The sequence below is a fragment of the Cricetulus griseus genome, chromosome 3 (genome assembly GCF_003668045.3).
Source record: "Cricetulus griseus strain 17A/GY chromosome 3, alternate assembly CriGri-PICRH-1.0, whole genome shotgun sequence".
In the NCBI taxonomy this organism is placed as follows: domain Eukaryota; kingdom Metazoa; phylum Chordata; class Mammalia; order Rodentia; family Cricetidae; genus Cricetulus; species Cricetulus griseus.
Window position 1 is genome coordinate 279002098 of NC_048596.1, and position 26795 is coordinate 279028892.

The 26795-nt window shown below is 45.1% G+C and overlaps 1 long non-coding RNA gene and 1 other non-coding gene across 4 annotated transcripts in view; both read left to right on the plus strand.

Moving 5' to 3' along the window:
* Positions 1-26407, plus strand: part of LOC103161844 — a 93126-nt gene extending 66719 nt beyond the window's left edge. For 2 of the 3 annotated variants that reach the window (XR_004769432.1, XR_004769433.1), the window contains 2 exons: positions 4103-4227; positions 17923-19224. This is a non-coding gene — a long non-coding RNA (uncharacterized LOC103161844). Of the gene's footprint in view, positions 1-4102; positions 4228-17922; positions 19225-25607; positions 25728-26176 lie in introns of those variants that run through there. The other variant, XR_004769434.1, reaches the window with a different exon arrangement.
* Positions 13396-13468, plus strand: Trnan-guu. Its single transcript has one exon. It is a non-coding gene; the product is annotated as a tRNA-Asn (tRNA).
* Positions 26408-26795: the final 388 nt, after the last annotated feature.

Below are 26795 nucleotides of genomic sequence, written 5' to 3' on the forward strand. Positions count from 1 at the left end.
AAGGAGCCAGGTTCCCCCCCTCCAGGCCTAGCCAAACTGGATTATTTTGTATGAATGATTTGGGGCCCTTTCAGCTCCAGTGTCTGAATCCACATCTCTCCCTTGAAGGGCTTTGGGTCAGGTGTGTTTGGCAGCACAATATCAATAAACACCGACAGGAATGCCAGTGTTTCCTTCAGGTCCCCAAGTGTCTTGGAGGTGAGGAGCCATGCTGTGCCCCTTCTCCACAAGCCTGTTGCCAGGCTCCTGTCCGACCTCAAGTGACACATGTGAGTACAACTGATAAAGATTCCATCTGAGGTTTTAATCTGGATCCCTGTATTGAAATGTAGCTGGTGCCTACCCAGGTCTTTCTTTTATTAAAAAAAAAAATGTTGTTGAGTCAAAGCCTTGCTGTGTAACTCAGGCTGGCCCCAAGATCACAATGCTCCTGACTCCCCCTTGTAACTGCCGGGCTCGCAGATGTGCAGTATCATCCTGGTTAGTGAGGCTGCCATGAAATAAAAACTTCAGTTCATTTTCCTTGCCAGGAGCAACGAACTGTGTTTATTCTCCAACTCTAGAATAATCTTCAGCTGATAAAGAGCAAGCACCCCCTTCACACAGGAAGACGAAGTGGAGTCTAACACCTGGTGGTTGGTGTTGGTTGACACTCTCCAAGGACTCTCTAGTCTGTTCAGTTTTTCCTCACCACGACTATCTCGAGGCATGACCCACAGAGAGCACTGTTCCCATTTTACAGATGGGGAGATGGAGGCAATGACAAACTCATTGCCTCATCCATTCTCATGCCATCTTCCAGGGACTGAGGTGGTAACACGGAGCCATCGCATGTGCCCATGTACCGTTTCTCCATCCAGGGCCACTGCTGTTAGAACACAGAATTCCTGTGGGCCTGGATCAAGCGTGGCATGTGCTCAACTCCAGTCTTCACTTACTTCCCGGGAAGGCTTGTGTGGCGTATAGCTTGCAACTTGTGTAGCTTTGCTCTGTCTTTCGCTGATCTCCTGCCGTACCTGGGCATAAAGGGTTAAAGGAGTTGACAGAACGCTGTGCGGTGGTGGAGGAAAGCCTAGATACTTGGTGCGGAGTGTGCAATGAGTCAGGACAGACACGTCTTCATGCTCAGTCTCCCTGCACTGTTGCCTCGGGGTTGACTCAGGGCTCCCACAACGGTACCTTCAGAGCAGAGTGAGAGGTTTCTAGATTGTCACAGCTCTCTCCCTCCGGACTGTGTCCTTTCCCTGAGTGTTACGGCCTATTGGCTGGGACAATTCATAATCCTTTTGCAGTCTTGTGGCACCGACTACATACCTACAGATGGGTGTGTGCTTGTTGGGGCCCAGTATGGGGCCATCCCGCACTGAGGGGGGCGGTTTAAAGGAGAGGCACATGGTGATGGCGGCCGCAGTAGGATTCTATTTCGTCTCACTGGGATTTTCAAGTCAACCTTGGCCTTCTGATGGGGACATTTTATGTCGGCATGGCTACAGACTGCTTCTTTCTTTCAGTCAGACTGAGGGACATTGTTAGTAAGGAGTTAAAGACGATGTCTGGGGTAGAATGGGAAGTGCCGGGCCTGACCGTTATCTGTCAGTGGTGGAGAGCAATCTTTGCTGTCTCTAGAATCTTCCAGAGCACCAGGTTTATTAGGCTGGGCCTGTCAGAATAATAGGTTCCTGATTAATCTACAGAGGTTGCTGATAACCTGGCCTGGTCTAGACAGGGTGTGAGCCGGGGAGTGGCTCCTTAGATAAGCCACCCAGAGCTGCTCCTAGGTCGTTTGGGACATTATCTGTTGTTTTTATAACACAACTGTGTAAACAGAGCGACCCAGCCTCGGGAAGGAGACCCTTTGCTCCCGCAGCCTCCCTGTCCCCTTCCTGCCAGTTTTTGCCCTTCTTGGGTGGCTTAAGGATTATGTCCAGATACTTTAATCCCCCAAACAAACATGATCCATCACTTGCATTTCTCCACTTTGACTTAATTAAAAAAAATCTGCCTGTCTTTAATTATTCTGGATGTGTATTGTCTGTCTAGAGGGAGGTGAATGGACAGGTGGGAACCCTATCCCAGGGGCCAAGCAGGAAGTGTGACCCACTGTGCCCTGGCTTCTGAATTCTCACACACAGCACTTTTACTGCATGGACGGTTGACTCACTGATCAATGGGTCCTGGCAGCTATAAAAATTTTATGGCTGTCTGTGACAGCCTCTAGAGGAGTCTAGGTATACAGGGCTGTAAGAGGAGGAGTTTTACTCATGGGGGAGGGAGGGGCAACTCCCAGAAGGGCAGATCAAAACCAGGTGAAGGATTCGGTTACACGGGGACTTCATTATGTGGCAGGGGACAGTGAGGTGCCTGATGTTCAGCGTTCCCAGGCTAAGAGTGTTTATTTATTCTCAGTTGTCGCAACAATTCTAAGGATAATGTGACTAGTGTTCCTTTGGGGACCGTGATGGGAAAGGTCAGGGGCTTGCCTGCCACCTTCTAATTCTCCTGCTCTCTATCAGTGTCTGAGAAATCAGCCCTTGCAGTCTGGTCGGTTGACACATGATATGTGAGGCTGATAGCCCCCATAGAACAGAAAGTCCAGATTGTGCATTAATTTCTTTTCTGACTGACCCCTATGAACTTTTGAGGTGTGTTACTTATTTTTTGCTCTGAACTAAAAACAAAACAAGCAAAACAAAACAAAACAAAAACCAAAGAAAAATTACAACAACTTTGTAATCTTAGGTTTCAGTGTGCTGATACAACCAGAAGACAGTCGTGTAATCTTAGGTTTTAGTGTGCTGTTACAACCAGAAGAGAGACAGTAGTGACTGCAGAATGGTGGCGTGAAGGGGTGAAAGGCGTGTGCTCTCAAGGTATACTGAGCATTGCATTATGTCAGCCTGTTGCATTTCCCCATGGAAACCACACAGAGAGCTTAATCACTGAGCCACAAAAGGCCTTCTGAAGTCATGAGTTTCCAGTGGCCAGTTAGCATTGCCATAGCCACTAACACCTCCCTTTGTTTGTCTACCCAAAGGCTTAAAAAAAACCAAAACAACAACAACAACAAAACAATCAAACAACAACAACAACAGCTCAGGAGCCTTGTGCTCTGAGGAGGCCTTCTCTTCGATTCCATGACACTTAAGAGTAGAAGATGTAGAGAGGGAAGTGTCCTGCTTAGTATTTGTTGTTGCCATCTCTTGAGATAGCTATCCTACAATCATTATGTAATCCAGGCTGGTCCCCATCTCTTGATCCTCCTGTCTCAGGCTTTCAAGTCCTGGAATTGCAGGTGTGAGCTACAGAGCCCAGCGCTGCACCTTCCGGATCTTTCCACCAGGGTGCGTTTCTCTCACACCTGTGCGGTGTGAGTAGTTTTGGTTTAACAGGGACGAGGTGCTATGGACTTGACCAGGCACCACATTCAACAGGCAACACGATGAACTTGTGCTGTGGAGTGTGGCTCAAGACTGTAATTTGTAGTCATGCCACCACACTGGTGGGTGGGGGTGTCAAGCCCTGTGGTTCCTCTTGGTGGCATTCTCTTTGGGGACCCAGCCTGTGCCACACTATTCCTGACTGGCATGTACAGTTGTATAAATAGCAGGCCCCGTGTGTCCCATGCTTTGGAGAGAGACAGCGGTGAAAAGAGTGAGTGTGCGGTGTACTGCTTGGCTCACAGGTTATGAGGCTTTGCTCACCCATTTCCTTGTTATTCGAACTGTCTAGCACAAGGCCTGGCCGGCAGGAGGCACCTCATCAGTACGTAAATGCTGAGTGAGTGAAACAAACTACTACTTTTGGGAAATGTGTGCCAACACTGTGGGATTTTAAAATATTTACTGCATATTTATTTACCTGTGTGTAGATGCATGACCCAAGGTGCATGAACCATGTCAGTCCAGGGATTGAATTTGGGTCACCAAGCTTGGCAGCAGATACCTTTACCAGCTGAGACATCTCACCAGCTGAATAATTTTTTTAATGCACAAAAAATTATGTGATGTAATGCCAGGTACAATTAAAATAGTTTACCTTTATCAGAACATTTAATCTTTGTCATAGTTGCTATAGTAATTTTATTGTAATCCTTGCCTTTTAGGTGGGGAAGCTGACTTTATTTGGAAGCTCTGTGGAGTTGTCTAAATCAACGCTGGGAGGAATTGAACACAGTTACTCTGTGCTCACAGACTGTGTCTTTAACAATATCTACAGGATGCTTTTGAGGTATGGTACTTGTTACGATAAATCTTTCTGCCAAAAGATGCCTGAGCCCACTGCCATGTGTGAGCTTTACGCCAGCCACCCACCCGAGTTAGGCCCAAATGAATACACAGAAACTTGTATTTGGTACAGTGCTGCTTGGCCAATGACTAGGATTCTCATCTGCTAGCTCAGTCTTAATTATCATAAATCTATATATTTTATAAGACTTATCTTTTTTTTAAATAAAATACATCAGAATTTTATTGCTTGGAGAATACAGCATATGAAATCACAAGAACATCAAAATGAAAAGTCATAGGCTTCAAACACAGAATACATTACCAGATGCAGTAAAATATTAATTAACCTGAAGTCTACATCAGAAAGAAAAAGGTATGGAAAAATACCTAAATTGTTTACTTGAGAAACATACACTTAAAACAAAGTAAAAGAATGTTCCAGTACAAATTAAAAAAGCCAACAATGACTAACTTATTTTTTTATGTATATATATATATATATTTATATAAAAGACCAATAATGGCAGTATGTTATGCATCAATAGCAGCAACAGCTTTTCCAGGTTCTGCAGTCATTTAAACAAAATTGTAGAGACATCCAGCACTCTCCATTAAAAAAAAAAAAAGTAAAAAACAAAATCCCAGAAAAACAGCACAGTTCTGTTACCCTTGTGGTACCTGGCACCATTTTTTTTTTTAAATTAGCTTCTCAATCATCATCTGGAAGGAAACCATTCTGAGCAACATCATTAAAAACAGCTCTGATAAAGCACGGTCACTACTATGTATCATAAAGCAGGTCCACATATGAGTGAGTACATACCATGTTTGTCTTTTTGTGATTGGGTTACCTCGCTCAGAATGGTTTCTTCAGTTCCATCCATTTTCCTGAAAATTTCAAGATTCCATTGTTTTTTCTGCTGAGTAGTACCCCATTGTGTAAATGTACCACATTTTCTCTATCCATTCTTCAGTTGAGGGGCATCTAGGCTGCTTCCAGTTTCTGGCTATTACAAATAGTGCTACTATGAACATTGTTGAACAGATGTCCTTGTTGTATGAATGTGCTTCTTTTGGGTATATGCCTAGTAGTGGAATTGCTGCATCTTGTGGTAGACTCATTCCCATTTTCTTGAGGAGTCGCCATACTGATTTCCAAAGTGGCTGTACAAGTTGGCACTCCCACCAGCAGTGGAGGAGTGTTCCTCTTTCTCCGAATCCTCTCCAGCATAAACTGTATAAGACGTATCTTATCGGACACCTTATTGGCGTCCCTCCTTGCTGGTGGATCACATTGTGCCACTGGAGCAGGAGTGGAGGGGAAAAGAGGGGACGCTTCCTGTTTCTCCTTCTTTAAATATGAGTCTCCTTGCTATGTCACTTCCTGCCTGGATCACCACTTCTCTACTACATTACCCAGAATCCTCTTTGACTCCTAGTCCTGTCTAACTTGCTGTCTCATTGGCCAAACAGTATTTTATTTAAGAATCAATAAGATAAACATACACAGTACATACCCCATCAAGGTATGGTACTGTCAATACACATCTCATTGTATACTCAAAGGAGGGTCACAGATAAAGAGTAGTTTGCTTAAAAAGTAGGATATTGTGGAACCAGAGAGGTGGCTCAGTGATTAAGAGCACTGACTGCTCTTGCAGAGGACCCTTATTGGGTTCCCAGCACCCACAAGGCAGCTCACACCCTTTTGTAACTCTAGTTCCAGTAGATCCTGGTCTCTGCAGGCCCTGTACACACACGGTGCACAAACATACATGGAAGCAAATAGTCACACATAAAATAAAGATAAATAAATTCTGGAGTCTCAGCCTATGGAACAAGCCAATGGACTGGAGTCTCAGCTCTGTTGTTTCCTGTTTCCTGTTGTATGACTGCTCTGTCCCCAGACACACAAATGATTCTGGATTCCATGACATTGGGTGACCAATCTTTGTGAAGCAGCCTTATCACAAGTGTTTCAAATTCATTTTTTTAAATATTTGCTGTAGAGCAACAATAGGGGGTCCTGCAACTGATTCCATTTTTATATGACCATGGGGGGGTCCCACAGCTGACTCCATTTTTACGTGACTTCCAGAGGGCTGGGTGGGTATTCATTTCTAGGCAATCAACCCACAATGCTGTTTGTGAAAACAAACCTGAAGGGAAGGGTTTGTGAACTTGAGGTATGGCTTCGATTTCTTAGTCACTTCCCCAACAATCTTTTCTTGTTTGTAATTTTGCAATATCAAGGTGTGTCAAGTCCTTGACACAAAGTGTGTGTGGCGTGAAGGCACACAAGCAAGCATGCACATCCCCACGCTGTCTTCCTGTACTCATTTCTTTCTTAGTGAAGACAAGTGCTTTTATTGCTACACATGAAGGTGATTATATAAATATATCTTAGGTTCCTAGCAAAAGTAAACAGAGTTGCTGTGTGCTTCCTGTATCCACTTCTGCAAAGGCTTTTCCATTGTCAACATACCCCACCAAGGTGGTGCATTTGCTACAGTAATGAACGTTACTTTTATTTCTCTGTGCTTCCCCCCTCCCTGTTCCCCGGGAACCACTTTGCTGTTACTGTTTTGAGACAGGATCTCATTATGTTGGGAGTGTAGTCATGCAGCTATGCATTACAGGGCCCTCAGCTGAGAGCTGTCTTAAGCATACGTGTAGTTCGAATTCTAATAGGTCTTCATAATAAAAACACAGAATCAGATAATAGGGGGGTGAAAGCTGAAAGATCAGAGAAGCAGAGCAGCCAGCCACTAGAGCTCTTACCTCTACAAAATCCTCAGATGGAAAAGAGGGCTTATATTCCTCTCTCTACCAACCATACCACTTCTTGTTTCCTCCTCCCTAGTGCTGGGATCAAAGGTGTGGCCGCCACTGCCTGGCTTCTGTGGTTAGCTAGTGTGTGGCTCTGCCCTCTGATCTTCAGGCAAGTTTTATTTGTTAGAGCACAAACAAGATATCACATTTTCCCTTTTCTGTTTAAAATAAAAACAGATTATAACTAACATGAGGAAAACTATATACAATAAGTACAACAACAATGCACAATATAAACGGGCAATAGATGCATCAACAAGCCTAGTCCTTTAGTAACTGACAAAACTCCATTATCTGTCTTATCTTGGTGAGTCCAAGTGTTGCACCTAATTCACTTTCTATCCTAATGGGCATTACTAACCCCAAATTATCTTTTTATGTCTCTCAACCTCAAAACTTTACATTTCTTTAGTGAATTTCTTTTCTGAACTTGTTAACAAGGGAAACTATAACTGTAACTATAAAGTCTTTAAATCCATCAGAGACCTGGGAAGGAAAAATGCCCTGGTAAGCAGGAAGTGAAGGAAGCAACTTCCAAAAAATTCGAGGAATGGCAGAAACAGCTGGCTGTCTGGACAGTCACCCAAGGTTCCTCTGTAACATTGGGCCATCCACCCTCAGCCTACAGGCCTAGCGTCTCTGACAGACTTTTCTGTGAAGCAGGACATTTAGAAGGACTGTCCCATCTTGTTGTGGCGAAGTTCGGCAGCCACTTTCTTTTTCTTCCTGCTTGTCCAGTTTGGACAGCAGACTGTCAGCAGTCGAGGCAAGGGCATTTCCTTGCCCAGTGGCTACTTTTGCCACAAAGAAAGCAAACTCCATGTGGAGTTTCTTTCAGGCCCATCATCTTCTCTGAGGTAGATTGGTATTGTTGGGAGCAGGCGGCACACATAAGAATAAGCACTTGGCAGGTTTTCCAGGGTTTGATAGCCCTTCTTCTTTTTTTTCCTTTGGGCACTGGTAGTTTTCCTTTGTCAGGACACACCACAGTTCATTTATTCATTCACCTGCATTTGAAAGTCACCTTCATGGTAAGCTGTTGCAAACATCTACATGGCCTTTTTTTTTTTTTAGACAGATTTTCACATGGTTCAGGCTGGCCTCAAATTCATTATGTAGTCAACAATAGCCCCGGGCTCTTGATTCTCCCCTTCGATGATTGGTCCGTGATACTCCACAGAGCTTGAGTGGTAGCTTTCTGTGTACGTTTTTAATTTCTTCAATAGACAGCAAGAAGTACTGCTGTTGGACTGTATGATGAAATGTGTTCATCTTGTAAGAAAGGCTTTGCCATTTTCTATGTCCGCACTAATGTTTCATGATGCGTATTTTAGATTTTAGCCTTCTAACGGGTGTCTCACCATTGCTTTAGTTTGAAACTCCCTAGCGACAAAAGTGGCATCATTTACATGCTTGCCATCTAGGGTCTTCCTTGGGGAGATTTCTGTTAAGATAATGTGGCTGGTTGTCTTCTTTTTGTTGAGCTTTAAGAATTCTTTACACTTTTAGATAATAGTCTTACTGGGGATAGATGACTCAGCAGTTAAGAGCATCTTATGATCTTGCTGAGGACCTGGCTTTGATTCTCAGCACCCACTTCGGGAGGCTCATAACCACGGGAAACCCTGGTTCCAGGAGGATCTTCTGCCCCCTTCTGGCCCATGCAGGTACTGCATGTGGTATGCATCCAGACAAGCAGGGGCACATATAATAAACACACAAAGATAAATAAATAAAATTTATTGAGACTATTTTTTAAATCAGGTATATATTTTGCAAATATTTTTCCTAGCTTATGGTTTATCCTTTTATTTTCTTCATTGGCTTTTGAAGGGCAGAAGCTTTTTTATTTTAACGTTGTCTATGCTATCTTTACCCAGGGTACACCTTCTGTGTGGCATGTCAGAAGAATCACCATGAATAGTCACCTAGGTTTTCTGACATAGTGCAGTCTCCGATTTTATAGTTTTGCAGCTTGCAGTTAGGTTTGTGATCTATTCTGGATTAATTTATTTATTTTGTAAATAGATAAAGCCTTTGTCTGGATTAATTTCTCTTGCTTATGGGTATGCAGTGGTTTCAGGGTTGTTTGTTGGGAGACTGTTCCCTTTATTACCTTTGATTCTTAGTCAAAGATCATTTGCTTTTTTTTTTCTTGTGGGTCTGTTTCTTTGTTCTCTGTCCGACAAGAAGCAAAGTCAACCTCCCAAGCCTTGTTCTTCTGTATTTTACAAGCTGTTCTGAGCCCTTTGTTTTTCCACATAAACTTTGGAAGTAGTCTTTAAATACCCCAAGGTAACTTGTTGCGATGAACTGGGTTTGCTCTGAATATATAAGGCTAAGTTGGGAGAATCTCAGGCCTCAACAATGTTACACCTTCCTCTCCATGGCCATGGGTAGCTTTCTATTTATTTCTTTGATACTGATCATTAGAACTTTGCAGTTTTCTTTGTACCTATCTTTGTACATGATTTAGATTTCAGTCTCTCTCTCTCTCTCTTGAGTACTTTAAGCTACAGCTTAACGGCTGGAAGAAAAGTGACTCACTTTTGTGTGTAACTGTAGGTCCTGTGGCCTGCTTGCTAGTCTCAGTTTTTGGTTACTATTGTTGACTCTTGAATTTTCTACATGATAGTGATGTGAAGAATAAGGGTTGGAGCATGTGCTCAAAGATGAACTGTGATCCGGGATGGTGAAGTCTCTTTAATCAAGAAAACACCAGGGCAAGATGCAGACCAGAGCGAGGTTACAGGAATCCAGCAAGCGCGGCCAGAAAAGGGGCTAGGGTCTTCCGGTGCAGCCCTTATAAAGCTCCCTTACGTCACACCGGATTTCCTTCATCACGCCCTTATGGGCGAGTCCTGGGTCCACCTGGCACCTGTCCCAGGACTATTGGGCGGGGCTAGGGTGTCTCCCTACAATTCCCCTTTTAGTCTAAAAGAGGATTAAAACTTAATAGTGTAAAATATCCAAAACTGACAATCATAAAGGTGAAATACAAGAAGATACAACAATCTGCTATGGCACATCCTATGTCTATTCCAGCTAAGTCTTAAAGTCATGTGGAAAAGATGTCTAACTTGAACACCTTCCAATCCCAGCTCTAAACAATAAGAAGGTCATTCTTAACTAGGCTTACACTACCCTAATAAACAATAATGGGGAACGGGAGCATAGCATCTTCTAGGTTACTTCCTGCTGAAATGGGATGATGATAGTCATGTGGGGGCCCTGTGGAAAAAAATGCCAGTACAGGGAAAGTCTCTAATGAGTTATGTCTAGTCCACGTTAGATGAAATTTGCTTGATTGAAGATCTACATTGAAATCCTCAACTTGATTGAAGTCATTACTCGAGGTTCTGGTTGGAGTGTCAGTCGAAACAGAGTGAGTTGAATCCAGTGCAGTCGGGGAGGTGTAGTCCAATTCTTTTTCCGGAGCATGCAGGGATTGCTGTCAGGCTGGTTCTTGTTGGCTATATGGGACTCAAACATAAGTGTCATCAGAGAAATGTTTGCTTGTTCATGTATGTGTACTGGGAAAGGCAATCCTTGAAGAACAACAATTATGAGAGAGTGTAGGCCTTGAAAGAAAGAACCAAGAAAAGACAAAGATAGTCCTCTTATTCTTCATTTATTCTGTATTACAGCAATTGGCTTCTTGATATAACATAGAAACTTTAAAATGTTAAATAACATGCTTGGATTTTAGAGTAGGAAGGCCAAATCCAACTCTAAATCCAGCATCGATTTAATTGAATAGGGACTAGGAAATGAAGAGACATAGAGTTATTTGAGAGACAGCTGTAAATTTTACCGTATGGCGCGTTCCTTTTGTTCGATGGTTATAGCTACGTTCTTTCCTTAAGTATCCACACATGTAGTGTCCTTTGACTTCTGGAGGAGGGTTCCTCAGTAAATACCTGTCAGTCATCCTTGTTGAGAGGGTTGTCTTCCTCAACTCGAATCTTGATCAATTTTGATGGTATCCAAAGATTTTCTTCTCCTGTGGAGACAAATGCAAAACCCCTACCCCAACGTAACACATGTCCAGGTTTCCATACCATGGTCAACACATCTTTGAAATACACTGGTTGGTTCAGTTCAGCAGTTTTTTCCGTAGTCCAGTGTCTTTCCGCAGCTGTTTGTCCACTGTCATTGGCATTAAGAAAGTTTAGCGTTAATAGAGCATCATGCAATCTATGTTTGGGGGTTTTGACTTATCAGGTTGCCTATGGAGCATCTCCTTAAGTGTCCTGTTAGACCTTTCAACGACTGCTTGTCCTGTAGGGTTGTGTGGTATACCTGTGACTTGCTTAATGTTATAATATTTGAAGAACTGTTTCATTTTTGTGGAGACATATGCTGGAGCATTGTCAGTTTTTATCTGCGCTGGTATGCCCATAACTGCCATCACCTCCAGTAGGTGTGTAATTTGAGTATTCCATTGCTGTAATAAATCATGACCCCATAAATTTATAGCAATATTTGCTACGTAAGGTTTCAGTATTCCTTTTTGTCCTTCCAGTCCAATATAGACCACCGAGTTAACACTGCGTCAAACTCTAGATAGCGTTCCAATTCCTAAAAATTGTACATTTGCCTCTTTAAGCGGCCATTTTTTAGGCCAACTTTTCTGAGTGATAATAGTTATGTCAGCTCCAGTGTCCACTAAGCCAGAAATAACTTTATTTGTTAATTTTAATTTTCAACTGAGGCCTTTTATCATTAACAGAAGCTTGCCAAAATATGCGTTTCTCATTTTCACCAGTCACATGTGATTCTTCATCACTATTCAGACTACCCTCTAGAGCAGTGTCATTTTCCACCATAGGCAAGGAACTATCTATTCGTCCTGTCAGAGATTGTCTTCCACTGTTACTGGGAATGATGGAACTGTTTTCGGGGTAGGGGACTGCTTGAGGCCCCCTTCTGAGTTTCCCGGCACCAATAAGTTCCCCTGAACATCCCTAGTTGATCTGCATTTGTTAGTCCAGTGTTTGCCCTTACCACATCTCCTACATAACCCAGAGGGCAATGACCTGTCACGTGGGGAATCGTTAGAATTTCTCTGTCTACAATTTCTCCTTATATGTCCTATTTTACCACAGCTGAAACATCTATTCTCCTGACGCTTCCGTGGACTCCTGGAGCATGCTCTTCCTATGCGAGGCTCTGGGTCATGGTGGCGATGAGCACTGGCCCCTCAGTACCTCTGTGAGTCCCTGTAAGGTGCTCTTCCTTCCCAAGTCCTTCTGTTGCTATCTTTTCTAATCTCCTGTTGTCTGTGGAAACCTCTTGGGACAGCTTCTTCTGCCCAGATTCCAGCATCTCGTTTGTTACAGTCAACATGGGCAGTATGCAGAACCCATTCTTCTAGTGGAGCTGAGCTGATCTTTAGAGGCAAAAGTATTCTTTTGCACGTTGGGTTTGCACTGTCATAAGCTAAGCTATACACAATTGAATGTTGTATCGTTGGATCTGCTACCTGTTTGTCTACTGCTCTGGTCAGTCTGTCTAAGAAGTCTTTAAATGGTTCTGTTTGTCCCTGTTCTATTTTCGCAAAAGCTTCTAGTTGTTCTCCTGATTCACGAACCTTGTCCCATGCATTTAGTGCTGCTGTCCTGCATAGGGACAGCATATGGTCGTCATATTCAGCCTGAATCTGTGGGTCAGCATAAATACCTTCTCCTAGGATTTTTTGGAGGGGTGCATCAACTCCGTCCCTGGCGGCTTGCTGTTCTAGGAGTCAGCCTTCTTCCCTGAATAACGCCCTCCATTCAATTAGGCAAGAATTCTCAAGGACAGCTGATGCCAGTCCTACCCAATCTGTGGGCGTCATCCTGTTAAAGGTGGCCCATGAATGCAACAGCTGTTTTATGTATGGGCTATGAAGACCATACAAGACAACCGATTCTTTAATATGCCTAAGATCCTTTAATTGGGTTGGTTGCCATGTATATGCTGTCTGCCCCTGGGAGTGTTTTTTAGATGGTTGCTTCTCCACCACCATGGCCGGGTAGACTAAAGGTGTGTGTGTGTAACTGCTTTAGGGTGATTGAAATACCTTCTCGAATTGTGCATCTCGGATTACAGTGAGTCAGTGTCTTCTTGTTCAAGATATGTCAGCCTGGTCAGAATGCGTGGAATGCGAGTGCCTCGTGGGTCACTTTTGGTAAGCAGAACTGGCGCTGTGGGATGAACCGAACGCCAGGTTAAGGCGCCCGATGCCGACACTCATCAGACCCCAGTGATGCAGTTTTATCCGGTAAAGCAAATGATTAGAGGTCTTGGGGCCGAAACGATCTCAACCTATTCTCAAACTTTAAGTGGGTAAGAAGCCTGGCTAGCTCAGTCGGTAGAGCATGAGACTGTTAATCTCAGGGTCATGGGTTCAAGCCCCACGTTGGGCGCCAACTGAAGAATAAGGGTTGGAACATGTGCTCAAAGATGAACTGTGATTTGGGATGGTGAAGTCTCTTTAATCAAGAAAACACCAGGGCAAGACGTAGACCAGAGCGAGCTTACAGGAACCCAGCAAGCGCGGCCAGAAAAGGGGCTAGGGTCTTCCGGTGCAGCCCTTATAAAGCTCCCTTATGTCACACCGGATTTCCTTCATCACGCCCTTATGGGCGAGTCCTGGGTCCACCTGGCACCTGTCCCATGACTATTGGGCGGGGCTAGGGTGTCTCCCTACAGTGATGCATCAACATGAAATGATAGCTTTATTTGGTTTCTTCTATCTAATTTTGAGTAGATTTTTGGACTTTTCTTGTCTTATTGCATTAGAATTACTTCTAGTAGGATGTTGAAAGCAGTAATAGGGGCTAGAGGGATGGTTCAGTGGTCACTGGCTGTTCCTGCAGAGGACATGGGTTTGAGTTCTAACACTACATGTTGGCTCATAACTATAACCACTCTAGGCCCCTATAGGCACCAGGCATGAGCATGGTGCAAGCAAAAACCTATATACATTTAAAAATATATATAAAAAACAGTAACAAGAGGGGATGGCCTGTCTTTGTTCTTGACCCTGGTGGGAAAACTCAGAGTTACCTGCTATTAAGTCTGACATATGCTGTAGGCATTTTGTTGACATTTAAGTTTTTTGTGCAGTCATATTCTCATATACTTTTTAAAAAAAGATTTTATTTATTTATTATGAATACATTGTTCTGCTTGCACATTTGCCTGCACGTCAGAAGAGGGAAGAGGGCACCAGATTTCATTACAGATGGTTGTGAGCCACCATGTAGTTGCTGGGAATTGAACTCAATGCTCTTAACCTCTGAGCCATCTCTCCAGCCCTCCCATGAACTTATATAATGTATTTGATCGTATCTATTAGTCACTACTTCCCTCTAACTCCTCTGTGTGCTCCCCACGGCTTCCTTCCCATGGTAAGTGCTCCCTACAGCTTCCTTCCCATGGTGAGTGCTCCCCACAGCTTCCTTCCCATGGTGAGTGCTCCCCACAGCTTCCTTCCCATGGTCAGTTCTCTTTTTTGTTATTAATAGCCCCCTGAGTCCAACTAGTGCTGCTCTTATGTGTTGAGTGAACAACCAGTAGCCAATAGGGTCAAGGTCTCTTTATTCAGATACACCAGCCAAGCGTGCCAGGGCAGCCAGGCCAGAGCGAGGAGGAGGGAGCCGGGACCAGGGCCAGAAGAATTGTCCACGGTCTCTTAAGAAGCCTTCCTGACGTCACCTTAGACTTCCCCTCACCCTGCCCTCACGGGTGTGTTCTGGCACAACTGTCTGGGTTACCTGGGGGGGGGGCTACAGTGTCTCCCTGCACTTATGTGTGTGGTCTATGGCCATCATTTATCAGTGGGGTTGGGAAACCTTTTTGTCCATGTCCCCAAAGGCTCTCTCTCTCTCTCTCTCTCTCTCTCTCTCTCTCTCTCTGTCTCTCTCTGTCTCTCTGTCTCTCCCTCTCTCTCTCTGTTTCTGTCTTCCCCCTCTCTCTTCTTCTCCCCCCCACCCCCCGCAGTCATCAGCTGCCAATAAATCTCCTCTGCAGAAGGTCGGACTCAGAAGACCAGCTTCTGTCAGGTGCAGACCTTGAGCAAGGTGAGCACAGCATTTGTGAGATCAAGTGTGCAGAGCCGTGTCACACCCAGAAGCCCTGGCTTCGCAGCCCTCCACACCCCAGCTCTTGTGTCCTTTCTGCCTCCCTTTCCTGTGTGGTTCCTGAGCCTCGGGCAAGGGCTGTGGCATAGACAGATGATGCTCTCAGTTTCTCAGGGGTTGACTGTAAAAGAAGAATCAGCCGTCTTCCCTTCCCCGCCCCCTTCCGTGCTGGTCACGTCCGCTTGCCACAGCCAGAGTGGGTTCTGATGCTCACATTCCCCATCTGCTGATTTTTGTTTTAAACAACTTCACTAGGATGTGGTCTGCACAGAATTCGGCCCTGTAAGGTGCAAAACTGAGTGTTTCCCCAGCTGTACTTATTGTTTCACCAACCCCTTTAGCTGTGTCCGCCCACCCTGAAGAAACTTGCAGTCTCCCTCTCGTGCCTGTAGACTCCTCACTGTGCACACCTCACACGCTCCATGTGATCTTTCACGATTCTCATCTTCTTTTCAGTTTCAGAAGGTTTCAAGGTTCATCCATGTTGTTGCATGTATCAGTTTTCCTTCCTTCTTCAGCTGAGGAATATTCTGTTTCACAGGTGTATCTTGTTTTGTTTACTCTCCACCAGTGGCTGGGCATTTGCATTGTTTCTGCTTTGGGGTGACTATGAATAAATAATGTTGGCATAGGGGTCCATGAACACATTTTTTTTTTTTTTGAGACAGGGTTTCTCTGTGGATTTGGAGCCTGTCCTGGCACTCACTCTGGAGACCAGGCTGGCCTTGAACTCACAGAGATCCGCCTGCCTCTGCCTCCCAAGTACTGGGATTAAAGGCGTGTGCCACCAATGCCCGGCCCTTTTTATATGGACATGCATTTTCATTTCTTTTAGTTGTGTAGCTGGGAATGGAATTTCTGTGTCACAGGTTTAACTTCTAGAAGGAATTCCAGACTGTTTCCAAAGCACCATTCTGTGTTCTCATTACTGGGGAGCAAGAGGCCCAGGGTCACCTCACTTCTTGGCCACTGTCGTTGCCTGGCGTTCTCAAAGGGTGCATTTGTCTATGATTTCCATTTTCATCTCTTTAATGACTATGGTGCCACTGTCTTTTCCTGTACTTGCTGGCCATGCACAGCTATCCCGAGGACAAACAGCTATTGCTCACATTTTAATTGCATTGTCTTTAATTATTAGCTGAACGGCCTTATCATATACCCATGATGTGAGCCCCTCACACACAGCTTCCTCTTTTCTGAGGTTCTTGTGTGTTGTTTTTTCTCTTACTGTGCACATGAGTGATGTGCCCATAGGGCACAAGCCAACCAGGAGGAAATATCTCTTGTATAAAAATGTAAAGTAGCAATGCCTCTCGGCTGGTGTTTAAGATTGTGTCATGAATGCTTGCTCGATAAATCAAACAGAGCCGGGACAGGTCTTTTTCCGAATACCTCATTGCACAGGGTGACTTATTTGGTATTGGATTAATGTCGGAACCTTTTAGCTAATTAGTGTGAAACACAAAGCACCTTTCTGTAATGAGGCTTGACAGGAAAATGAGGGGCCCAAGCAGATGCTCACCCCATAGAAGCTTTGGGGTGGGCTTCCCAGTCCCTTCTTCAGCACAGGGCACTGACTTCTGGCAGAAGAGTCATTTTCGTTTTCCATAACTAATTGCTTCATGCAGAAATCTAAAGAGCTCTAAATTGTGAACTAGTATGGAGCAGTTGTATGTCATTCCAGAATGAGACTTCAATGCATAGTCCTGATAAAGTCTGGGTTAGCAAGGAGTCACGACTGATAACACTGGTTGGTGGTGACTGACACTTTGTAAAAGAAGACATGACACAATCCAGAAAACCTCCCAAGAGACCTTTGAAATCCCCTGTAGACATGTGACGTCCACATTGGTGTTGAAGTTGTTCCCACGGCGTCCCTTTCCGATGAGGCGTCTGATAGTCGTTCTCACACAGCCACCTTTCATTTTAAGGACGTATCATATAACGATAATTGGCAAATGGTAAGTTTGATTGCTCAGCACCGAGCCAGAGGTAATATGAATATTTGTTTTTACTGTGCCGATCCAAGTCATGTTAGAGATTCCTTCACCGTGGAGGACTGAATCAAGAGAGAGTCTTAACAATTTTAAAAAATCCAAGACCTTTGGCTGAATTACTAAATCCCATTGGTTGGGCACAAGCAGTGTTTGGTGCTGAGAGTGGAGAGGTCAGAGAACTTCAGGCCCCAAGCAGGGCTCCTGAGGATGCTTGTGGAGCTTCGAGTCTCCAGGGTCTTCTCTGCAGGCAAAGTGCACTGCTTAGGTCCTTCTGGCACCTTCACTGTGCTGGCTAGACACCACACACAAGTCCACTGTGCTCTGACATCCTTCTCTTGTTAACTGAATGATGCAGAAATTACCTGTCATCGCCAAAAACTGCCTCTCCATGGAGATCAGTTCTGTTGTGTCGTGCAGGTCAGTGCAAGGAACACATGTGATTTGGGTACCCAGTAACTCCCATCTCTGGGCAGCTAGGCATCTCCACTTGTCCCTCCCCTTTTAATACCCTTCTCCCGCCTGCTCCTTTCCCTCCCAGCAGACGACACTCTGCCGTCCAGGCCAGCTTTACACCTGAACTCTTGGGATCTGCTCCTGTGAAGGGATAGAGTCTCAAAGCCCAACTTATTTCTTGGTCCTTACTGCCTTTTGGGGAAATTGGATGCTGTCATATTTTCTAACTCTACTCTTAGCACACGCCTCCTTATCCTAACTTCAGCCTGCTTTCTACTCCCTCAGGAGGCACGGTGGGAAAGGAGAACCCAGAAGATGAGCAGTTGCTAGATGACCGCAGTGACATCATCCAGCTATGAAACAATGGCTGCCCCTCCACAGCTAGCAGCAATGCGAACTGTCACCAGGGTTATGGAAAACAGTGCGGCATGCTTTGGTGCATTTAGCCATCAAAGTGACCTACTGAGAGTAAAATGTGCCTGTTTGTTTCAAATCAGCATGGCGTGCCCATGACATACTTCAGAAATTGAAGTGTACACATGAAAATTTAGATTTACGAGGATGTTTACTGAGTATTGTCAGTAAAGGTAAAGAGAAAGCAAATAAATGCTAGCTAGGAAAAAAGCACCACAGGGAAACCGACAGTGGGATAATTGGCATTACCTCACTGGGAGACATAGTTAGATGGTTAGCACCATGGGTTAGAGCCATCACCATCCAGGAGTGATCAAATGAGAAGAAAGGAGAGCAGAGAAATCTGAATAAACGGATCTGACTTACAAAATAGATACGCACAATAAAACTTCGTGTGTGTGTGTGTGTGTGTGTGTGTGTGTGTGTGTGTGTGTGTGTGTGTGGTGTGAAATCCTTGGATAGAGAGAGAAGAAGCAAGCTGGTGGCTAGCAAGTCTGAAAGTTCATTTATAAACCTACCAAAGGAGAACTGGACTGTCTGTATCATTCACAAACCTATCAGAGGAGGACTAGGCTGTCTGTGTCATTCACAAACCCATCAGAGGAGGACTGGGTTACCTGGGTCATTCACAAACCCATCAGAGGAGGACTAGGTTACCTGGGTCATTCACAAACCCATCAGAGGAGGACTGGACTGTCTGTATCATTCACAAACCCATTAGAGGAGAACTGGGCTGCCTGTCCAGGGCTGGGGTTGTGGGAGGTTAGTGACGTGAATGGACAGTGTGGGAGTGGAAATAGGATGACAGGGGGACCATTTAGCTCTGCTCAGGCCTGCTTGTCCCAGCAGCCAGAAAGGCTGAGCTGAAACGGGTCACTCTGACCCTCCTGGGGCTTTTCTTTCAAGGCAGGTGTGGCCTGGCTGGTGACAGTGTGAGGTTTTCTCACATCTAGCACACAGGACTCCCTGGACTGTCCTTGTGCTTTCAAGAGGAGGCCAACAGCTTCACCTTTCCCAGGACACAGAGCTCTGTGAACAACCTCTTGAAGAAACCCTTTAAAGACTCTTTCTCCATACTGAGAAGTGGAGGAAGGAGGGAGACAGAATATATGGAGGGGTTGTAGATGTTTAGGGGTTGTAGATGTTTAGGGGTTGTAGGTGTTTAGGGGTTGTAGATGTTTAGGGGTTGTAGATGTTTAGGGGCTGTAGGTGTTTAGGGGCTGTAGATGTTTAGGGGTTGTAGGTGTTTAGGGGTTGTAGATGTTTAGGGGTTGTAGGTGTTTAGGGGTTGTAGATGTTTAGGGGCTGTAGACGATGTTTGACCAAGTAAAGTTCAGTAGAGAATAAGAGCACTGGACGCAAAGTTCAATGACTAAGGTATTTGCTCTCCCATGGCCTGGGAGTTCTTTGATGATCTGGAATGAAATACCAGTCTCTCTTGGATCATGGTGATTGTTTAAATTAAATCATGTCAATCTTTAAAAGAGATCCTTGAGGCATCAAATAGCTCCCATGTACTCTGACTTCCCACCCCGCTCAAAATGGACAAGCCACCAACAGGCCTTGTACTCATCTGTCAACACCTGGGTATTTCCTCTCCAGTTTGTCCTCTCATGAAGCACTTGTAGAAATATAATGTTGTTTTATTTTATTTTATTTTTACCTTGTGAGCATTTTGTTCCCTGGAGATTATGAGTCTATAAACAGCCCTGTCAGTTCAGTATCCAAGCATAGGGCATTGATTGAAAAGGTCTGGTGAGAATTTCCGACCCACACTAGGCCACTTGCTCTATTATTTTTTTCCCGAGAATTCTGTATAGTCACAACTGCAGAGTAGAAATATTGTACTACCAGGCCCCAGTTTTACATAGAGAGCTTATGTTCTTCCAGGGAAAATGCAGATAATGAATCTGGGGCAAACACATTCTCTGTGGGTAAGCTGACAACAGAACAATACTCTGAAATAACTACTAGGTTTGCAGAGACCAAAAGCCCCCAGGTGAGCAGTTTTCCTTCGGGACTGAGGCTGCTCATACCGTGCCTTCCCTCCTTCCCTTTTCATTCCTTTGTTGGTTTTATCTGTGACAGGGTCTCGGGCCACAAACTTGTGACTCCCTTCAGCCTCCTAGAGTGTGATATACTATTTAAAAACTGATTAATTTTCTTGTTTGATAATTTCACACAAGTATATAATGCATTCTAATTACTCCCCACCCTTTCTGATGCCTGTCATCCGTATCATCCATCCAACACTGTTGTTCCTTCCTAAGACTCGTGACTTTGGTTTTATTTTGTGACTTACTGAGTCCAACCAGGGCCATCTGTGTAACTGCTTTGTGTCTTGTACTGAGTCAGCAAGGCCAGACAAACAGACAAACAACTCTCCCCCTTACCGAGTCCTGTGAAAGATTAAGACAGAGGCTCCTCATCCCTTTGTTAGCATCTTTGCTGTGCTGTTTCACATAGAGCTCAGACAGCCTTGGCTCAGGGCAACTTTCCATTAGACTTCTTTTTGAGTATAACAGCAGACCAAACCTCTGAATACATCAGGGCTGCTCTTGGGTAAATGAGACCAAGATTTAGTCTTTCTCCCTCTGTGTGGCGTCACCACAGGGCTTGACTGTTGACAGGCCTGTTCTTGCGCACACCTACCACAAGCATCTGCAGCTGCTGTGTGCTGTGGCAATGGACGTGTCTTGCCCAGGTGACTTTTGCGGCCTTTCTATCAACTCTTGCATTCTCTCCATCTTCAGTGGTGTTCCCCAAGCCTTCGAGGGGATGGCACAATTATTATTTACAGAGGGGAACTCATCCATCACTTAACCTTAGCACCCCGAGCAGCCACAAATCTCTCTGTTTGCTGGAAAGAGAAACTTCTCTGACAAGGCATTGCCACTGGCCCACAGTGTATAATATCGCCTCAGGAGATGCTGCAGCTCATCTGTGCACGGTGGTCACTTGCTATATGAGGAGATGCCACTGCGATCATCAATTTATTTAGTCGTGACAACTGGGTTACATTGTCGAGACAAAGAATTCTGAAATCTCAAGTGACTGTTACCCACAACAAACGGATGTGCAGTGTTCAGGAACCCACACAATGAGTAGGAGGGTCCTATGTAACAATAAATCTTCCCGCCAAGCCTCCTGAGCCCTGCTGCCATGTGGGCGCTCTACGCCAGGCTGCCCGAGTTCCACCTGCCGCCATGTTAAGGTCCCAAGTGAAACACAGAGATTTATATTAGCTACAAATGCTGCTTGGCCAATGACTAGGATGTCTCATCTGCTAGCTCTTAATTATCATAAATCTATATATTTTATAAGACTTATCGGACGCCATTGACAAGTGTCCTGTCTTCCCGGGCTCACATGGTGACTCTGCGCTTTCTCCTACATTTCCCAGAATCCTCCTAGTCCCCCCTATCTTGATTTCCTATTGGCCAACAGTACTTTATTTGTCAACCAATAAGACAGTCGTATACACAGAAGGACCTCCCCCATCATCTCCTCTTTTCTGTCTAAATAAAAAGAAGGATAACTTATCTTTTATAATAACTGAAGAAAACTATAACCGTAACTATCTGTCTTCAACTCCATCAAAGACCACAGAAGGATAATATATGAACTCTAGAATTGACAGAGAGATCTCGCTACCTGGACAGTCATCCAAAGTTCCTCTGTAACGTTAGGGCATCATCTTCAGCCTATAGGCCACAGTGTGTCTGGTACATTTCTCCATTTCAGGTGAGGAACTTGCTGTGTGGGGATGTCAGCTCCTTCTCTCCAGTGCAAGACACCCCAGAAAGCAGCTTACAGTTTGCTTCTGTGTCCTGTTTGCCCTGGGCCAGCATCACACAGGCCCCAATCAGCACAATCAGAATTCAGGGCCAGCTCTTCCAGGAACCCTGGGCTGCCCTTCTGGCATTCAGATGCTCTGACTGCTGAGCTACACCCTCAAGCTTCCCCCTTCCGGGACCCCCCCCCTCCAAGAATTAACCAACACCGCCATGTGAACCTTGTCTTCAGGCCTTGTAGCAAGTGAAACTGAACTAGATTCTAGGCTTTTCTGTGGCTCCTATCCAGTTAAATCTTCTAGTGCCCTTCTGGGACAGCCAGGTGCTGGCTGCAGGGCTGCTCAGAGTGGACCCTGTCTGGGGTGGAGACTCTCGATTGTTTTTCCCTCTCTGCTGGTGTTTTTCTTTCCATTCCTTTTTTGAGAAGGCCCCCCCCCCCCCGTCCCTGTAAGAGTATATAAACTGTTTGAGCAGGACAACTGATGAACAGCCTCCGTGGCTGCAAAGTCCTTGTCAGTAGAGGGAAAGTCAGTTTGGCAGATGAACTAGCTGCCCAATTAAGGGATTAGCATCGAATCTCCTGAACTGGACCCGGGGGCTCAGGGCCCTTGTGCTGACTTGTTTATGATAAAATTATTTGTGGTCATTTTGGAGGGAATGTGTGGAGGGTGTCAGGTTTGATATTTTAGCCTCAGAGGCAAGCGGGGAATGGCACCCACACAATGCAGATCAGTGGCACATACCTGAATTGTCTCCAGCTTGTCAACTCCAGGTGTTTTCCTTCCCCGTGTGAAGTAAGCCACCCGCTCTTGCTCCCCCCCCTCCTCCTCCTCTGCCACGGACCGCCTCTCGTGGAGACCACCGACCGAGGGGAACAAGGGAGAAGGCTCAAGGAGAAATCAGGAATCGGCGAGGAAATGACAGACAGACACACTCAATGTAGTTGAATATGCTGCTGCAATTTTACTTCATCTCAAGCAATGCTTATATACTGTTACAATCAGGGAACTTGGCAAGGGGGATCAGGGAACTTGGCAAGGGGGCTACATCACCAGATCATACAACAGAAAGAAAAAGAACAGCAAAATTGTTTATAGATGATCTATTCTCAGCTTCAGATTGTGGTCATTGCCCAAAGACATGATCTAAGAGTTCTCCAAAATCTGTCTCATACCACCAACCACGTCTCTTACCCATTTCCTGATTTTCTGGCCCTAGATATCTTTAGACCTCAGAGTCTAAGTCTTCTGTAAAATAAGCCTCATAAAGTTCTTCTACATCATGAAGTCTATCAAACCCTTTCTATAAAGTCACTCAGTATTTTAATGTTGGCTTTATGCTTTCTAATACTTCTTTTCTCTCTTTTTTATCCCATCTACACCAGGGCTTTCTAGATCTAGCTATTCTTTTTAAGAAAGGCAAGTCTTTCTAAAGCTGTCTTTTTCCCTCATGATTCACCCATCGTAATCCCTAAACTGGCCACTTCAACAAAGGCTTTGATAAACGGTGGGACAGAGTTCAGCATGTCCTCAGATGTTCCTTTAACATCAGTGTAGTTTGCTGGCAAGACACAAGAAATACACAGAACAAAAGACAAGGAAGAAGAGGCTGCAGTGGCACCAATGACAGCTGCTTCGAGTTGACTCATCGGGCATCATGATCACCAGGGAACCGCCTGGGGCTCATCTCCGGGGAGCACAGACCCCAACCCAGCGGCCTTAACCCGCCTTAGTGGCATCTTCTGCTACACAGGCGTGACCGCCGTGGGCGTAGCACTCCTCCTCCTCCTCTTCCTCTTCCTCCTTCTTTGTGGAGGGAACTTTCCAGTTTCCACTGGATCTTAAGGCATCCTGAGTCACCAGATGGGCTGGCTGCTCATGTTGGAGGATTGTGTCCCTGGTCCCAGGTGGTGGGCTGGAGGAGTCTGACTGAAGGTTTGGGAGGCTGACTGGGCTAAAGGATTGTGCAGTGGGCCATTGTATCCAGTTCTCATGTCTGTCCGATGCTTCTGGTACTGTTTTCTGGTTTCCATGGAAGTAGAGATGACTGAGATGTGTGCTTCACACATTGGCTTCATTGAGACCTTTGGTGAAGAGGGAGGTGTTTCTGAAGAGGGGGTAGGGCTCATATGGGGCCACCAACCCTGTGGGCTCTGGGAGGTTATTTACCTTCCTGAGACCTGGGTCAGCTCTCTCTATGTCTTTGCTGCAGCCAGGACTTCGTCCCTGACTGAACTCTGTGCCATTCGGCTTTACCTGACTGTGACAACTGTCTGAGATGACAAAAATGCACATCGGAGACAAGAAAGCATCTTCAGCAGCTGGCCAGGCCGGGCAGACATGCAGAGGAATGACATCAAGACTCTTCTCTCTTCAAAAGAATCAGTGGCAAATAGGCCTGGGACCCCAAATCTATTCATGCTTCAACTCATAGACAACCAAAAATAACTCTTTGAAGGGACCCCATGGTGTGGGCATTTAGACCAACAGTTGACAAAGGGCACCTCATAGAGCCAGAGCGCTTCTGCGTATCATTTGACTAGAAAGGCAGCCTGCAGAATGGGGGAAATCCTTTATCAGATATATATCTCATGGAGGCTTAGTGTCTAGAATATACAAAGAACTAAACACACACACACACACACACACACACACACACACACACAGAGAGAGAGAGAGAGAGAGAGAGAGAGAGAGAGAGAGAGAGAGAGAGAGAGAGAGAGAGAGAGAGAGAGATCAACCCAACTAAAAAATGGGGCAAGGAACTAAAGAGAAAGGTCTCAAAAGTAAAAAAAAAAAAATCCAAATAGCTAAGAAATACTTTTCAAAATGCTTGAGATTCCCTCTTACCCCAGTCAGAATGGCTGAGATAAAACAAAGAAGCAAACAAATGACACCCAGTGTGGTGGCCATGCCTTTAATCATAGCATGTGAGAGCGAGAAGCAGTTGGATCACTGTGAGTTCCAGGCCAGCCAGGATAGAGATACCTTGTCTCAAACAACAACAAAATACCCAAAACAAATGATAACAAATGCTGGTATGGTTAAAGGGGAACGCTTATTCACTGTCAGCAGGAATGCAAACTGGAGCAGCTCCTGTGGAATCAGTGTGGAGATTCCTCACAAAGCTAGAACTAACTCTAGCACATGATCCAGCATGGTGCTCTTGGGCATATGCCCAGAGGACTCTGTGATGGGGAATGTCCTTTTGTATGTGTTTATCTTATTGGTTGATTAAATAAAGTACTGTTGACCAATAGGAAAGCAAGTTAGGCAGGAGTAGGAGTAGAGAAGGATTGTGGGAAATGTAGTAAAAAGAAGTCTTGTGATACAGGCAGGAAGTGACATAGCAGGCAGACTCATATATAAGCAGGGACAAACAGGAAGTCATCCCTTTTCTCTTGCTCTTCCTCCTGCTCTCTTCTCTACGGAGCTGCCATGTGATCCGCCGGTAAGAGAGGGTGCTTACCGCTGGTGTCCACCATAAGATAAGTCTTATGATTATGGTTGATAAGTAAGACTGAACTAGCAGATGAGAAATCCTAGTCATTGGCCAAGTAGCATTTGTACCTAATATAAGTCTCTGTATGTTACTTTGGACCTTAACGTGGCGGCGGGCAGAACCTGGACAGCCTGGTAGAAAGCACCCACATGGCGGCAGGGCTCGGGTGTTTTGGCAGAAAGACTTATCATTACAACTCTGAATCTGCTACGGAGATAGATACCTGCTCATCCATGCTCATTATCACTCTACTTACAATAGGAAGGAATTGAAACAGCCTAGATGTGCACCAAATGAAGAATGGATAATGAAAGTGTGCTACGTATACACCGTGGGTCCATTGTGATGAAAAATGACATCGTGAAATTATCAGGGAAATGAGTGAGTACCACCATTCCAAGTAATGTAACCCAGACCCAGAAAAACAAATACCACGTGTTCTTTGTCACACGTGGGCGCCATCTTTGTAAGCGTATTTACACGTGTATGTTTAAATAGGAGTACCGAGAGAAGGCAGAGAAGGGAGGGCAGGGTGGAAGAGGGACTATGGGGAGGGGTGACCAACACCAGAGACCTTTGAAAATTCCATATGGAAGCCCACTTCTGTAGTCGAAGCTTCCTAAGGTTAAACATAGACATACATAAAAAGTGTTTAAGTGGAAACACCCTATGACCGAGGGGCAATTCTTCCTATGGACACCATAGGCTAGCGGACGAGAAGCCCAGAGCGAGGTATAGGTTACATTTTTTCAAGTTGGTGGTCAGTGGTATTCCATAGGCCATGCCCCCAAACATATAGGCAATTGCCAGTGCTCTTGGTTACCTTCTAGAACTCGATGGTAAGACCCTCTTGCTGAAGACACCACACACTCCAGTCATAAGACACAAAGAAATCCAGCTGTGGCCAACACTGAGGCTTCATCCCTTATGACTAACTTTCGTGGTGATGGAAGGCGCTGTGCATGCCGTCAGCAAAGAGAAGTTAGCAATGGTCTTACTCAGCTCTGAATCCTGCGAGCTATCATAAGAACTGGCTTAGCAATAGCGGAACAGGTATGGGAGTAACCAAGCACTTTCTGCTTGGGTTTAAAGCCTGCTCTGTGAGACAGAGCTCAGCATACCTAGTACTGCTAACTGGGCCAAAGATCTATGGGTTGCTAGGTCCTAGGGGACAGCCCAGTGTTTTATTCTGCAACATGGTCTTAGTAATAGACTGCCCCTAAGTCATTACCTTTATACCCATAGATTAGTGCAAGTCTCAACTCTCATCAGAGAAGCTTCATTAGCTGTAGATGGTGAGAGCCGTCTTCTCACTGGTGCCTGGGTGCCACTGCTGGATTCGGGAGTCAATTGATAACAGCTAGGAAAAGTACATGTATGGTTCCACACTGCAGTTCTGTGCTTCAGAGTTTCTCTTCTGTGTTCGGAGATGTTGTCTGTCACACAAAC